Source organism: Gallinula chloropus, assembly GCF_964237585.1.
Source record: "Gallinula chloropus genome assembly, chromosome: 7".
Classification (NCBI taxonomy): domain Eukaryota; kingdom Metazoa; phylum Chordata; class Aves; order Gruiformes; family Rallidae; genus Gallinula; species Gallinula chloropus.
In genome coordinates this window covers 4,609,353-4,625,843 of record NC_140092.1, presented here as the reverse complement: position 1 = coordinate 4,625,843, position 16,491 = coordinate 4,609,353, and positions in this window count along the sequence as shown.

Genomic DNA, 16,491 nt, shown 5'->3' with positions numbered 1-16,491 from the left:
AACATATAATTCAAATGTTCAGGCTTGGGATGAAAATATTCCTTATATAATAATATTCCTGCAGTCTGGAAGATGCACAAAGGCTTAGCGGGTACTAGCAGTAATATCAAGTGAATTCAAATTAGATATGCTTATTGCAGATCAAAGACACTGCTTAAAAGCATCATGCTGTTATGGTTGGGAAAACAGAGGATTCTGTTTCATAGAGCTCAAAGATTTTTATTCTCATTCCTCTGAATTTCAATGACTTTCCCAGCCAGGATCCTTGACTTCCACAGTTAAATCTGTGAGCAGAAACTTGAAGTCTGGATAAATTGAAGTCCAAAGCCTGTTTCTATAAGCTGTCTGTAGTTCTCTTATGCAGTGAATAATGTATTTTAGACAGAAGCCCTAACCTGGAAATAGATCCAAGATAGATTAATTAATTTATATTGCATTCCTGAAAGAGGGCTTGCCATCAAACTTCATTTTGTTTAAAACTTATTGACAGGAAGTTCAAAATGTAAATATAATTCCTTACCTGTTCATAAAGGAGTTGACTAAAAAAATGACTGTAAGGTATTGCTAGAGTGTAGTAGAAATCAGTAAAGCAGGATATGAAGGGCAAGCAAATCAAGTGCTATTTCCTGATTAGGTAGTTAGTGACATGCTGAAACTTTTCTTTAAGTAAATCTAGTACGTGGTGATCATATCATAACAACAAATTTTCCATTAGAAAAGTGTCCTATAACAACAATAATTAAAGCCAAGAGCTCACTCACAAATAAACCCCATGTTTTATTTCCCATTTTATCTTGTAGGCACCTTGATTATCTACTGCTCACATTTTAATGACCAGGTACTACTTATTACCTTCAAATCAATGAGAATTGTTTTCAGCACTGAGATTGATTTTACATTTTTCTGACTAAAATAATTATATATTGAAAAATGTAATTAAAATATGGTGAAGAATAGCAACATTTCATACAAACAATAATGCACAATGGTAATGTTAAGGAAATTTCATGATTGTTAAAGCTGGCTAAGTTATTTGGGATGAAATTAATTTGGTTGACAGTGTGTTTTTGCTAAATTTGAAACTGGAGATCTTCCAGTCAGTCAAGGCCTGTAGGAGAAACCAGAGAAAATAAAAAGCCTGGAAGAGATCATCCTGCATATTGTCTCTGTACCTGTACATAGACAGAAAATATTCAAGTCCTTCACCTGTATGATCACTAATGACACAGTAAAAATACTTCCAGTAAAAGAAAATCACATCAGGTAAGAACACCTACTGTTCTGAAATGCTTCATTTGAGGCATTTTGTTTTGAAAAACTTTCCTCAAATTCAAGACCTATTATTCTTTTTATCTAAACTTTTTTCCAAAGATGAAGCTGGCATGCATTTTTGCTGGCATGGCTTTGGCCAAGCCAATCCAGATAAAGTTGTCTATGGACCCTGGGTTGATTTTTTGGCATCTGTGCTCAGTTACCTCAAACAAGAGAGCGCCACGCTAGGAATTAGTAAGTTCTCCCTCATGCATCTCTGTGCCCTGTGCACATATTGAGATGAGGAACCCTCACAACAGACAACTCACTTCTGCTTTTGTGAAAAGATTTTTAGAGTACTGCTTTGAGAACACAGATCTGAAATGTTGCTGCCCAGAACCATCGTTCAGTTATTCATCACAGACGTCATTACTTCTTGGCAGAGTTTGGGGAAACAACCAAACATTGCAGTTGGTTTCTTATACATTTAATTCAATTATCCAAACTTCTGGTGCCAGAGCTCTCTAGGTGTAAACTGGAAACTAATTTACTGGTGTGAGCTGAATGTGGAAATTGCACACCGACAGAAAAGTCCTTAACAGGCTTGACCTGGCATGTAGAATGCCACTTGGATCACCACTGTGACCAACACTCCTTGAGAAGACACACACTTTCCTTGCTTGTGGGCATCATGAGTGCTGGCACAGTTAAATTATTCAAACATCGAGGCTGTACCTGGACAAAAGATATTTATAAAACCTGTGTGTATTTGTAAAAGTGCCCATAAGCCTTTGCACTCCTCTCTGTCTCTGCATAAGGACCCCTGTGGTCCTTTGGTATAGAAAAGCCACCAGAGCTTTTCTGAAAAATATCATCTACTTATTTTTGGCAGGATATTACCTTGCTCCTGTTGCTAAGCATTTATACAAATAGTCGTGCTGATTTCACTAAAAATACTCACTGGATTATGAACTTCTCAGTTCAACCACATGTTTTACAAGAAAGTCCTTACAGATGATGAGGTTCCTAAGATGAATGATGTGGTGAAGAGTTTTGTTCCTTTCTTCCTAATGGAGCTCTAACACAACCTCTGGTACACAGAGAATCTGACTTGACTTTTTATGGCTGTGAGTCAATGTGAAGTGCTCCTGGCTTTGAGGACCTCTCTGCTTAATTGATGAGCTTGATTTGTTTAGGACAGATTGGGAGCAGATGGCATATCTAGTTGTGAAAGGGATCTGCACGTCTGCTGAGAGCTTTGTCCTGTTTTGTACACAATGTTATGGTATTGTTTCATGGGGTATTTTTTTTCCCATAGCTCTCCTGAGACCAGCTCCTGGAAGGGTTGCACCATGACAGCTACCAAGCGGCCAACAGAAGCTGTAAGAAGCTTAGTATCTTCCAAGTCTAGCCCTTTGAGGCCAGCGCTTTGCATGTGCTGTCTCTAAGGTAGCATCCTTTCTTTACACTGAATAAGCAGTAGGAGATAAATAAATCGTTGCTTCCCCTTTCCAATCCTCTCTTGTGCTTCCCTCACCCTATTCTGTCCTGCACAAGCGAGTATAAGGTCAGCTGCAGGATGCTTTCCTTCTTCTGTGGAACAGTCCCTCTTACCATTTCCCAGACATTAATGCTTCCTGTTTAGACTGATTGCTTTTGTTTTACTTTCCAAAGTCTACTTTTTAAAAAGATGTATGCATTTTGTACTTCTATTCTATTCTTAGGCTAGGGAAATGTGGTGAATAGGAAATTAATTCAACCCTGGCATTCCTTCAACTCCTTCACAACTCTCCGAGATACACAAACTGCTCACCTGCTCACCGTTTACTTTCTTCACTTTTTCCCTGTTGTTTGCATTACTTACTCAAAAAAAAATATTTTAATCTAAATAAGCTGTGAGTTTTTAGGGCTTTCTTTGGTACAGCTCAGCGCCCAACTCTCATGTGCCTCTGCTGATTCCTCTTGTTCTGACAGGATGCAAGTGCAAGGCACTGGTCTCACTTCCCAAACACCGGAGATAATGTGTCTTGTTCATAATGAGATTACAATCAAGGTCTGAAATTCCCTTGCCTCAGCAGCTCTGGGGGCTCACACTTTCAGAGGTGATTACATTTCCTACTGGTGAAGGATTTTTTAGCACTATTTCTGCAGACCTGGATGGATTTAGCTTTGAAATGAGGCATGTTACTGCTCTAATATTATGCTCTTTGGGTAGACTGTTTGTGTGCTCTGCCGACATCTCACAGCATTTTAAAAGCATTATTAATTCCAGCTACATAAAGCATCTAAAACTGTGTCAGGCAAGCCTGTCCTTTTAAAGGTTTCAAGTTTAGTGGTGGGCTAAAAGCCATGTTGGAACAGGCATGAGATGCATAGATTTCAATTCTATGTGATCTTTTGGGAGAGATGTGTCCATGTGTGCTCCAGGCATCAATTGATGTAATAAAAGTTAAACTTCTAGAGGTCTTGACTATTACACATTTGCAGTGCACCAGGAGTAGAAATGGCACATTAAAAAACCCCCCACAAAACAAAAGACAAGTTATCTCACAGACTGTGAATTACACCATCACTCTAAAACACTTTTAAACAAGCCATAATTAGCATAGCCTGACTTCTGGCATACATATTTATATTTACCTGAGAATTTCTGCTTAACTTTAGGCTTTTATTAACCTATGCCATATTTTACCACTCGATCTACTCTGAATTTTTTATGGATTCCAAAAAGAGAATTTATTTCCTTTTTTCACATGCCAGTTACTTTGAACACAGATACTTTTATACTAATTGTTACCATAAGAACTCCAACTTTTCAGATAGATAGTTTATTACAGGTGCTTCACAGAAGCCTCTGCAAAACAGTAAATATCAAGAGTCATTATGCAGCCTTTACACATAGGTTCACATTTACATTTGCACCTGATGAAAGTGTGACTGATGAACACACCCTTAAAGTCCATTACAGAAAATTTCTCAGCAGAGTAGAAAATCTGTAAACACTAACCTTTGCTGAGGTCAGTGAAGACCTTTCTTAAGAAAGGCGTAGATCATCTAGGGCTAAATCATCTTTAGCAAGTAAGTTTTTTTCTCTCACATTATGTAATTACCATTTGAGGAGATTTTTAGGTTTGGGACATGCCAAGGCACCCACAGCTGAAGCTCTTCAGTCAAAAAACTGTGAACCTCAGAACACCAACTTTGCCTGTGAAAGAGCCAAAGCCCACAGCCACCTCTGCCTAACACCACACTATTAATAGACTACCTGCCTATGCAGGTGTTCATGAGCAGATTTATCTGCCTGTGATAAATAGCTGGCATATAACTTTTTTAGACCTCTGCTGGGCTGCTGCTGACTCAGGACTATCCCTGTAGGAGTCTACCAACTTCTGCTGCTGGAAGTCCCTCTATGATTATGACAGGTAGTCATCATCATGGCTCTGTAGTCAGTATAGACATGCTGGAAGAGGCAAACCTGGGTTTAATCTCTTCCTCTGCTTCTGCTCTGTGTCTCTTGAGCACGTGCCTCACTTCATGCCCAGACACCAGGGGAAACATCCTAGTATCCCAACTGGACACTACTGGAACGAAGGGGATGGGAATAGGGGATGGGAATGAGTGTGGAATATGGAAGAGGAGAATACAGCTCTTGGCTCCTTTCCCTGAAGTGTGTGGCATAGAAATTTAATATTTAAATGATAACTGTGCTCTTCGTCTAGCAGTAGTAAGCTTGCCAGCAGTAAATGAGAATGATGCCCTAGTCCTTGTTCTCCTGAGTGTTTGCTTATCTCAGTATATAGAGGCCTTAAGTAAAATCTGTAAACAGTGGAAGGAACGGAAGTCCACAGTGGGGAGAACTTCTTTACCACCAAGGGCTTTTTGAAGTGTGGCTTAAGTGATTGCTTTGGGAGAAGTTGCACAATCAGTCAGAATTAACAAAATGATCCAGGTCAAAACTCATATCAAGAAGAGCAAAGCATGTAAAAGATAGGGAATGAGCAGTGCTGAGGAGCTCTGGCTAAAATGCTGTGGTTTCTCAAGTACATAAAGTAGAATTAACAGGAATTGTTAGAAGGAAATGAGCAAAGAATAAAGCATGGATTTTCCCCAGTTAAAAATTATTTTGTTAAAGAATTTTTAAATTAATCAGGACTCATTTTGAAGCCCTCTGCTGATTTGAGAACTGTCTTTTGACCTCAGCTTTGACCAAATAGATGAGGAAAATGTTTCATTGATCTTACTGGAATTTCATTGGCACTTTTTTTTTGTAAGCAGTGACATTAAATGCTGCAATAAATAAAATATGACCACAGCTGAAGACAGCCTAACATGGTTCCTTTAATAACAAAAGGGATAAAACCCTTTGTTTTTTTAAAGGACACCTTTGCAGTCCCAGTTTCAGTTGCAATCTAGAAACAATGTCATTCATTTTGTTAGCTGCCTTTGGACTTGGAACCATGTTAAACATTGATAGCTGATATTTGGTCAGTTCTCAGGGTGGGTAGAGCAAGTTTATTTCTTCACTCTTTCAGATGCCATGGTGATAGGAAGCACCAGGTCAAGACAAAGCCTCATACGAATAGGTGTTCATTCATCATAGGAATTTCAGCAGTTTTTTCTTGTCTCCCATCTTTGACACACATTTCCATAGCATAGTGGGACAGTAATGATAATTTCAGACATTGATGAAAATGGACATCTATTTGTATGCCTGGAAAAGTAACTAATCAAGAAATCTTTGAGAAGTGCACTGATGCTATCCAATAAAACTGATGATGGAAGCGATGTGATGGAATTGTTTTATGAATGAAACTTGGGCAGACGTTGGGCTTGTTAAATCACAGTGTGACTTTATGCTCTATTGGTTGCAAGTTAATTGAATCTGACCTACAAGGAAGTATGTTACAGTTTGTCTCCACAGAATTATAGACAATCTTCTTGTTTTCCTAATTAAAACCCTGATTAATGTTAAATTCCCTCAAACTTATCAGAAAAATGCTGTCATTTTCAGCATTTATTGGCATAAAAGCAAATTCGATTCCAGCTTCTTAAAAAAAATTATTTGGTTTTTGTCTAATTGCTCCATATGACATTGTATGCAAACAATAGCTAATAACTCTCAGAATAATTCTCATATTCTTAACGACAACACTTGTTATTCACCTAAGAATAAATTTTATCCCTCCAGTGCTCCTACCTATTATCTGACACCATAACTTTTCCCATAGAAACTGCAATTTATTTTGCATTTTAATTTTCAATAGGCTTTGCATGACTTTTTAATGTTTTCCCTTGAGAAAAGATTTTATCTTCAATATGAATTAAAGCTTACATTGGTCTCTGAAAAAAAAAAACCCCAAACTCTCAGCTGACACCACAGGATGAACTTAAATCACGTCAAAACTTGTTGGAAATTGTAGCTACTGTAACTGTGCAAATAAGGAACATCTCCATTGGAGGAAACCAAACACAAAGGAAAGTGAGTTTTGATTTATAATGTATTCAAGATGATATAGGTTAGCTTAGTTACATTATTTTGCTTGTGACACCAGAAATACTATAAACCAACTCTTTTTCACTTTACCTTAAACATTCCATTCCATTTGTAATGCAACACTCACTTTTTTAGATATTATTCACTTTATTTTCCCCTCCTCCAGTCAAGTAAACATTTACAAAATTTGAGCAAGTAGAATTTTCTAAGTGAATACGCTCTTTGAAAAACAAGTCAATGTGTATCCTTCTGGAAATGTTGAAATAAATTATTTTAACAGTTATATTTTTCCCCCCTGAATAATGTCTGTCTCCCTGAAGTGCCAGCTTTTGATATTTTTTTCTCTTCATTTAAAGGCATTTAGTCAGTCCTGCTGTAAATAGAAAATACTGTAAAAGTAGGTAAAAATGTGAGCTTAGTAACTTGAGGCAAGTCTGAATAAAACATTCTTTGAGAAACCAAGGAAGACAAGGTGTTCTTTCCATTGGAGTTGATGTAGAAAATAGGACAGACAGAAAACATCTTCAGTTTTTCTCTTTTCTGAGCTAACTCGTGCCCACCACAGCTGATGCAGCGGTTACATGTGATACACATGCTTTAGCACCATCTAGCAACCCTCCGAGATACTGCATGCCATCATCTGCTTTCCCTTATGCAGATGTCTTTGGGCAGAAACTTAGGCTACTGCTTTTAATTTCCCCAACTCTGCTCATAGATGCTGCCAAACAATACGTTTTAATTTAAAATATTATCCAAGAGAATTGGGGGAAGGCAGGATAAGATTTCCTAAGTATGTAATTCTTACAAACTACACCACAGGGTGCCTGGCAAGCCCTATCTATAGGACTGTTTGTGTGTGGAGAGTGACTCAACTTTTGCTGATACATACACACATTTGTTAGGCATGTACTGATATGGTATCACGCAAGGTCCTCTTATCTGGTAATAAATGCAGAAGAGGAGGTCAACATTAAAACTGGATCACCTTTATGTGAGTTGCACTAAGCTCATCCTTTCACAGGGTCTTTGAGTGCAAATCAGACTTCTAAATATCTTAATGTTGTGTAGAGTTCTGTATCATCTATGTTTTACCACTATTCCTCTGGAGCAGGTATTAACCACTGATGATGTGTGGGATGTTTCCTTCTGGCTAGATACATCCAAGCTCTAGTATAGATACCAACCTGTGGCTAAGACAATACAAGTTTGAGAACTGCTCCAATAGAAGACGGGTTTTTTTAGGTAATAGCACTAATGTGCTACTTCTTTACTGCTCTTTAAAAGATGAATAACAATTGAACACTAGCACAGTTCATAATGTTTTTTCTATACAACTTCACACACACACACAGAAAGAACAAAAGGAACATTTTCTATTGCTGCTTCAATATTAGAGCAGTATTTGTTCAGGGGAAGGGAAGAAACTATCCAATAGTAACAAAATATGCCCTGGAAAACAAGATAAAATAACTTTAAATGCTTGCATGCACGGTAAAAGTCTTGTTGCAATGTGTTTAGAGTTGGGATTTCAGTGCCTGAGAAAATGAAAACCTTTACCTCTTAAATTGAGCTGTGTGTATACAAAGATTCACAGAAGGACAAAATCCCCCAAATCAACAAATCAAAACTACTTTATCACACACTCAAGCACAACTTTCAGTTTTTTGTCTGGAGGATGTCACTGCTAATCTACTGCATGATCTATAATGCCAAACCCCTTACTGATGATTAAAGCCAATGGTTCAAACCCTTCTAGCAACAAGAGTCTTCAGTTAGTTAAGAGGATTTTTTGGAGCAAAATGACCCAACACCCTAAACCAAAATATGACAAACTTTCTACTTTAATCAGGCATTTTTTGATTAATCTTTCATTGAGAAGATATTCTTTTGTTCCTGGGTGGGTTTCTTTGATACAGTTCCAGTAAGAAGGTCTAGAAGAGAGCTTGATGAAGCCACTTCTCCCAAGACAAGAACCGTTATGACTAAATCACCTCTGAGAAGTGATAGTCCAAATTACACTAGACAGCCCCCCAATCCAGTGCATTCCTTTGCTATGTTCCTTATTTCTGAATAAACCCCTACTTTTTGCAACATCATCCCATTATTTCTTATCCTATCTTACCCTGGACAGAGACAAGTAGCTCTCTCCAGGGCTATCTTTTACGTAAGCAAAGTTGCTACTGTGTCCCTTCTTCAATTCTCTTCTCTTTAGGCTTTAAGTACCAATTCCTTCAATCTTTACTTTTAGGTTTTTAGACCTCTGATCACTCTTGACATGCTCCTGTCACCTGGGGCTTAGGGCAGTCATGTGAAGACCAGGAGCCCTTGTTTTGTGGAAATCAGATACAGTGAAAACAAAAGCAAATAAAAGCACTGTAAGAGACAGCATTGCAAAGCAGTACCTCTGACCTAAGTTTTATGAGTAGCCTCATTAGTGGATGACTTCGAAAGTACACAGTGATGTTGGCCTAGTTTAAGTTGAGCATAGATGCTCAGATCTGTTAATGGTTTTATTCTACATCACTCTATGCTCTGATAGGAAGCCATGAAATATGCATTATATTTTGATGTCTGTAACTTGTCTCCTCTTTAGCAATGCTTGCGGGCTACCAAGAAAATTGTCAGTCTGAATTTGTTTAAAAACCAAATTTGATTCACTCAGGGTCTTTAATGCATCCTGTTTGTAAATAAAAGGAAAAAAAAAAGGAAGCCATTTCTCCTGAGAAGGCCTATGTCCTCCATATGGTGTTAAATAATTAAGGTCACTCACTACGCCAGCAATTATTAGGAGACATCTCCTGGAGATGGCCTCTTGATCTCAACAAATACATTGACTAACTTTGACAAATGTCATTGGTGTGTTTATTCCTGGTAGCACATTTAATGATCTGGAGAGCATGTCCCTTTCTAATACTTAACAGTTATAGAAAGTACCTCCTACACCCTGCAATTAAAGCATAGTCAGTAAAATAATTAGTCACAGGGAAAGAATGTCAGACAGGAACAAGGGTTCTTAAGATCACAATCATTTCAGCAATAATTGTTGAGCAAACTAGGGATTTATTTGGAAAGCTGATCAAAGACATAATTTCAATGCTAATATTATTTTATAATGAGAGTTTATAAGAAATTCCAAGTGGATGAATTTCATAAAAATAAAATATGCTGCTTGGATATTAATAAACATACATTGCTAAATTAGGAATCTAGTCCTTTTCCAAAATATATCAGAGATATAAACTCCTATGTGAGAACCAGTTAGCTAATACAAATATCTCAATAATATAATTTAATTTCACAAGCTGCTTCAGCAACAACATTCCTACCTTCCTTCTCTGAGAAAATAGAAAGGAAGCATTTAGGGGAAAATAAACTTCAATGGAACAATAATGTATTTAATCAGAAGCAGAACAGATATGGTTACCAGATCCTGTGATAGAATCAGAACATGAATTCAAGCCCTGGGCCAAGCTCATGCCAAAGGCATTGTTCATCCGGTGCCTCTGGAAAGGGGTACCTGCTCATTAGACTTGCCCAGAATGCCAACCATGCCTCTTTGCACGCCACTCACTACAGGCACTACCCAAAGTGTGGTAAACCCATAGGTCTTTTGAACAGGGGCAGGTATTTGACTACACTTGCAGTCAAGCTTTCTTCATCCTCAGACTTCAGTGGGTACTAACACTACAATCCATGATTGTTTTCAGTGATCTTTTGGGAAATCCTGTAGGAAGATTCAGCAAAGACTTCTCCAATAAGATGGGTATAACATATCCTGTATCTCTTGGCAATGGAAATCAACCTTGTATTAAATCTAATGTTGATTATAGACAGCTTCCTTTGACCTTGAAGTCTTTCCTTGGTATAATAGGTTTTCCTGTGTCTTTTCAGTCCTTAATGTTTAAAGCAACATGGGACTTTTCTACAACACTAGCTTTTGGCTTCTAGTTCACAGATGATCATGGTTATTATAATTTTATTTTACTTTTGCTAAAAGGGATTTCCCCAGTTTTAAAGGTGCTTGATCTAATGGAAGGCAAGCAGCAGATGGTTCATACAAAATCTCATTAGTCTATCTGAAAGAATGTTTCATTACTGTGTGGGTGGAAACATCCCCTGTTTTCAAAGTAATTGTAATATAGCAACTGTAATGTGCAGCGCACATTATTCCAGGTTTTATATTGTAATTGCCTCAGATAAGACTCAAGGAGAGAAACAGTGAGGTCTACAGAAGCATTTTTGACCTTGGATATGGCACTTTGCTTGTATTTCCTTTTTACTTGCTGTTTCCATCTTCCCTTATAGCACAAGTTCTTTGACACAGAGATTATCTTTCACATATGGTCATATAACAAGATACAGATGCTTTTGTGCAGCCAGGGCTTCAGTGCTTAGTGTAATAAAAATAAACAACGGTAACAAGAACTGAAATACTGTAGGCCTTTATCCTGCTGTGGTATTAATGTGCAGGAAAAGGAGTCTGAGGGTGCCATCCATGAGGATCTGAGCATCAAGCCACAGACTCATGAGTGGAGAGATTAAATTCAAGGCGTGAAGTCAGAGCAATTCACACTGTACTCACTGCATACAGATAAGTATTTGTCCATAGCTTTGGTTCATAAAATCCTTGAAGCAGAAGAGCAATAGGGGAATAATATCTGATGGTAATAGTAGCATAGAACAAGTTAATGATTCAGAATTAGGAACTTATCTGACTTTTTTGAGCAGATCATACCATTCTGAGATCTATATTTCCTTTAAGCCAATTATGAATAACCCTCATCTGAAGACCATGTAAAGATTTGCATGGTGGACTATTCCATTCCACTGCATCAGTTACAGTAAGCACACCTTTGGTTTTGTTTCCTTAGCAGGTGACCTGCTAAGGTGACCTGGGTAAAAAAGGACACCGCCTTAAATTACTAGCTTTTCTCTTAAGTGATCTATTCAAAGTGTGCTACAAGGGACTATTGGGCTGTAACATTTCCCTGTTCTGAGTATGGATGCTAACTGGAACACCTCAATCTTCATAAAAAGAGAACTCGGTAAGACCACAAACGGTCACATCAAACACATGAAATTTCCTCCCACTACTTCTTCAGTTCTAATTATGAACTCGCACGGATAATCACAGTAACACTGAGGTGGCAGCTGTAACTGCTGGCACTCTTGCACAGTCAAACTGCTTGAGTTACAACTGCCACTTAGTGCAGCAACACTCTGCATTTACAACGTTTGAGCGCTGCTTTTGCTGCTATCCTTACTGAGAGAGAGAGTACAAAAGCTGTCTGTTCCTCCTGCAAAAAAAAGTCTTTTCCTTCCAGCAGAACTATTTTCTTTGACTCCCAAGGATAGAGTCATCTGAATAAAGATCAGTTTGGTTCCGGGTTGTAATAGATTTATAATGTGGTTTTTCAGTAACGTTTTCGGTATGTCAGGAAACCAGCATGTTCTTCCAGATTTGTTCTGATTTGCTTTCTTCTAGAAAGAAAACTGGATACATGTGGGCTGCAGTTAAAACCACAGAAAATGTAATCATTTACAGAAATGACTCCTGTACAGCTTGCATGCAAACAAGAACCAAACAGGTTCTTCACCCTCATCAAAGGCAAAGGCAGGTAAGTGGTTACCATCAGCCCGGTGCAAAAGTTGCTAGAACAGGTAGAACACGTTTACAAGAGGGACTGAACAGGTAGACAGCCATGTTATTAGCTGTGTATGCTGCTGTTACCTCTACATCTATCAGTTGCTAAATAAACCTGTGTAGGAAGAGAAAAGGAAGGAAAAAAATATTAAGATGTTAGCTTTTAATTGCGTATTATTTCTAAATAGCCCTTTATGAACTATCAATATTATTATTAACAGGCATGTTTGTGACTCTTCTTATGAACGTGGGGACATTCCTTGAGCATATTTTTTAAATAATGTATCTAAATAGCAGGCTAAATATACTTTCTAGTGAGTTAAATCTGGATGAGAACGAACAATCAATATTAAATAGGTCAAAAATTTTACAATGAAAAAAATTCCTCTTTTATTCAGCATGTTGTAATATAAGCAAGTTAAAACTTTTCATGGAAGTACGTGTAATTTTTAAATTAAAATCTTCCAGCCAAACAACTGTCTGGAATTTTTATACTGCCCACTATACATTTAGAAATACCAGACTGATGCCTGACTCCCTGAGATGGGATTTCATGGAGTCAGCTGCTGTCCTTCCCCACTGAAGAACCACACCATTACCTCTCTTACTTTGGACCAGCCACAGTCAGCTGGCAATATCTTGGTGACAGACTCTTGGGAAGGCTTTCACATGCTAGACATGAAATATCCAATAATCTGTCAGTGTTTTTATCCTGCAACGGGGAAACTTCAAGTACCTTCAGTGGAAGGTTTAATGTTAGGGTGTTGCATTAACTCCAAGAAATTCAATTTTTGGTCAAAATGTACAAAAATTGTTTCTGGTCTGACCTTGTTCTTCTCAGTCTGTGAGTCTTCAGCATGGGAATCTGAGGTGTGTTACTTTTTTGAGCATTTATATTCTTTTTTCTGCTGTTGACAGTTGGAGTTTACCAGACTGCACTGGACCAGTCTGTTAGTCCTTCCTCAGCCAAGCCAAATCTACTCACTCATATATTTTTGACAGTAATATGTGCTTTAGAGGAAAGCTGCTATGTTTTTAGTGTTTGGTATTGAAACAGAGCTTAACTCTTTTACATATGATCTGCACTGGACAATTGCAGGTATTAATTTCAGTGATGTTCTACTAAATTTTTGCAGCATCTACAAATCATATTCAGACAAAACCCATATAAAAATTAAGCTCAATAATTCAAAGCAATCAAGGCCTGTGAAAAACCTTTCTTTGAGAACTGCATTATCATGAAATTAAAAAAAAAACACCCTCTAAATAAACAAAGCAACCAAAACCCCCCACCAGTCATTCATCTCATTCATCCAGTATTAATTTTCAACACAAGTAAGAAATCAATGCAAGGAGAATAACAGTCTAGGAATAAACATGCAGATAAGAATATGGAACTTTCTGCATTGTTTGAGTGTATCCACAGTCATTGTATTAAGAAATAACCCTCTAAATTAAAATAGTCTAGGCCAGGTGTGCAGACAGGCTCAAATTTGTTGTTCTCAGATAACAATATAAAATAAAATAATTTGTGTAAGGATGAATTCAGAGCATATTAAAGCTTCCTGATTGACAAGACAGATAACAAAAAATGTCTAATAAGACAACACTTCCAGGCTTATCGCTGGCACTTTGAAAAGCATAAAGTACAGGCAAGAGTTACAGCAAGAAACCCTTATATTACCCACAAAATAACTGTTCTTTAACTTCCTATACTACTGTCTAGGACTTTGATCACAAGCACTTATATTTTGTAGGAAATCAAACCCTCTCCTCCTAACAAAAAAAACCCCAACACCTTAGTGTTCAGAATTTAGAACCTCTGTTTCCTAATTTCCATTAATCAATATTACTGAGGGAAATAATTTTTTGAATTAAAATTGAGCAAATTAATGTAGAATTTAAGAAAAATTAGAAAATTAATTGTAGTCAAAATGAGGTGGGTGGTACCTTTCCCTGCTGCATCTCAAAGCAACTCCCCAACTTCGAGGCACTACAATGTAATGACTGACAAACTGAAGCTCAGCATCTCACTTGCCTCCTAGGAAAAGAAGACAGGAGCTTGTTTTCTCTCCCTAGCACGTTAAATATTTAATCAACTGCTGAAACACTAGGCACTGTGGATTATATTGTCCCTCACAGTCTGCTGTTCTGCAGAGGGCAGATGGCTCTGGATCACAGTAAAGACTTACAGAAAGTCTCTGCATCTTGTTACCTACCATCCCATTTGCTCACCCCCCGCTTTTCTTCCTTTGGATCAAAATCCCAGGCTTGTTTTAGGCAACACCAAAGCTCTTGTTGAATGCTGTAGAGCCAATATTGCTTTAAAGTTCTGGAAAAAAAAATAATCACATGAAGAATTTGATTTTTTCTGAGGGAGAATACATCATTAATATCATGGTGGTAGACTACATGACAGACATATTTAGAGGTTCTCCACACGAAGCAGCATTTTTGTTGCCCAATATTTCAACTCCTTTGGACAAACAAACGTGGTAAAATAGAATACAGATATAATGAAATGTCATTCATCATTCAGTGTTACAGATGATGTTACAGAAAGTGCCAAGTATAGAAATCTGTGTACTGAAACCAACATTCATCTTTAAAAAATCAATGTGCTAAGTAATAATAACTAACCTGAAAGAAAATATATTTGCAGAAGCTCAGCTATGCATGAAGAAAATGGATGTGAGTAAAGAACAAATGCTCAACAAGAAGTAATACAGCAATTCTTTATCTGCTCAAGATTTATCTATAGGAAATTCCAGGTTTATTTTTTTCCAATTATATATTATAAGTTTCACTAAATTAATGTAAGATGTGTTTTACATCCCAAAGGAGCTGCGTTTTGGGAGCTGAAAGGTCCATCTTTCTGTTAAAGCCAGACAATAAAACCCCAACGAAGATATAAACAGAGAGAACTCCCAAATTAGATAGTTCACCAGAACAAAGTACAATGCTTAAAGCAGTTCTACAAGCCATCTTCTGGGGTAGGCTACATTAAATAAGGACTTGTTTGGCAGTATTTTATTATTCAGTGTTCAGATTTAAACAGGAAGAAAGAAGAGAACAAGACTTCATATTCGTATCTGAAATAAAACATAAAATATTGTAGAATGTTTTAATTAACATGAGTTAGGGTATTTGCTCCAACTTAGAAGAACTTGATCCCTCAAGGCAGGATGTTCTGAACTGAGGCCTGTGTGTAGAAGACTGAACACCTCAGAGCATTCTCAGAGTTCTCAAAATCACAGGAAACTGAAAACAACTCTTCACACATGAAAAAGTCCAGAATTCAATCACTCATTCTACCTAGATTCACTCATTAGAATGGGTGAAACTGGGATCAAAGTTGGACATTCTTCGAGAAGGAATTCTTAAAGGTGCAGGGTCAGGCTGTCCCTGTGTGCTGAAAAGTGAACTGGCAGAGAAAACCATCTTGAGTGAAGAGGGAGCTTTGGCTGGAACTCAGGAAATAGAGTTTTTGACCTTTGGAAGACAGGGTAGGCAACTCAGGAGGACTACAAGGATCTACTGAAGTTATGAAGGGAGAAAATTGGAAAGGCCAAAGCCCAACTAGAACTTAATCTGGTGACTGCAGTAAGAGGCAATTAAAAATGTTTCTATAAATCCACAAAGAGCAAAAGGAGGGCTGAGGAGAATCACCATCCTTAACTGAATGTGAGGGGAAAACAGTGACAAAGGGTGAGGAAAAGGCTGAGGTACTTAAAGTACTGGCTGCATGGCTGGAACAAAAGTGTTGTACTGAATGGAGTTAAAGCCAGCTGGTGGCAGGTCACAAGTGGTGTTCCTCCGGGCTCAGTACTGGGGACAGTTTTCTTTTATAGACATAGACCTCTCACAGCAAACCTGAAGGACCAGTGCAAACTCCTGGACACAACAGCCAAAAGGATTTTGTACGTATCTCAGACATTTCCAGTGACAAAGATACTACCAAAAAATCAAAATTGTGTTTGAGCCAAAAAGAATTTGAGGAATTATAGCACAGTGATGGTTTGCAGAATCTGGCATCTGTTTTAGTGCTCAGTGAAGCATGTCAACATGCCTGGTGGACTAGTGAGCCTTTTTGTTGTGGAAT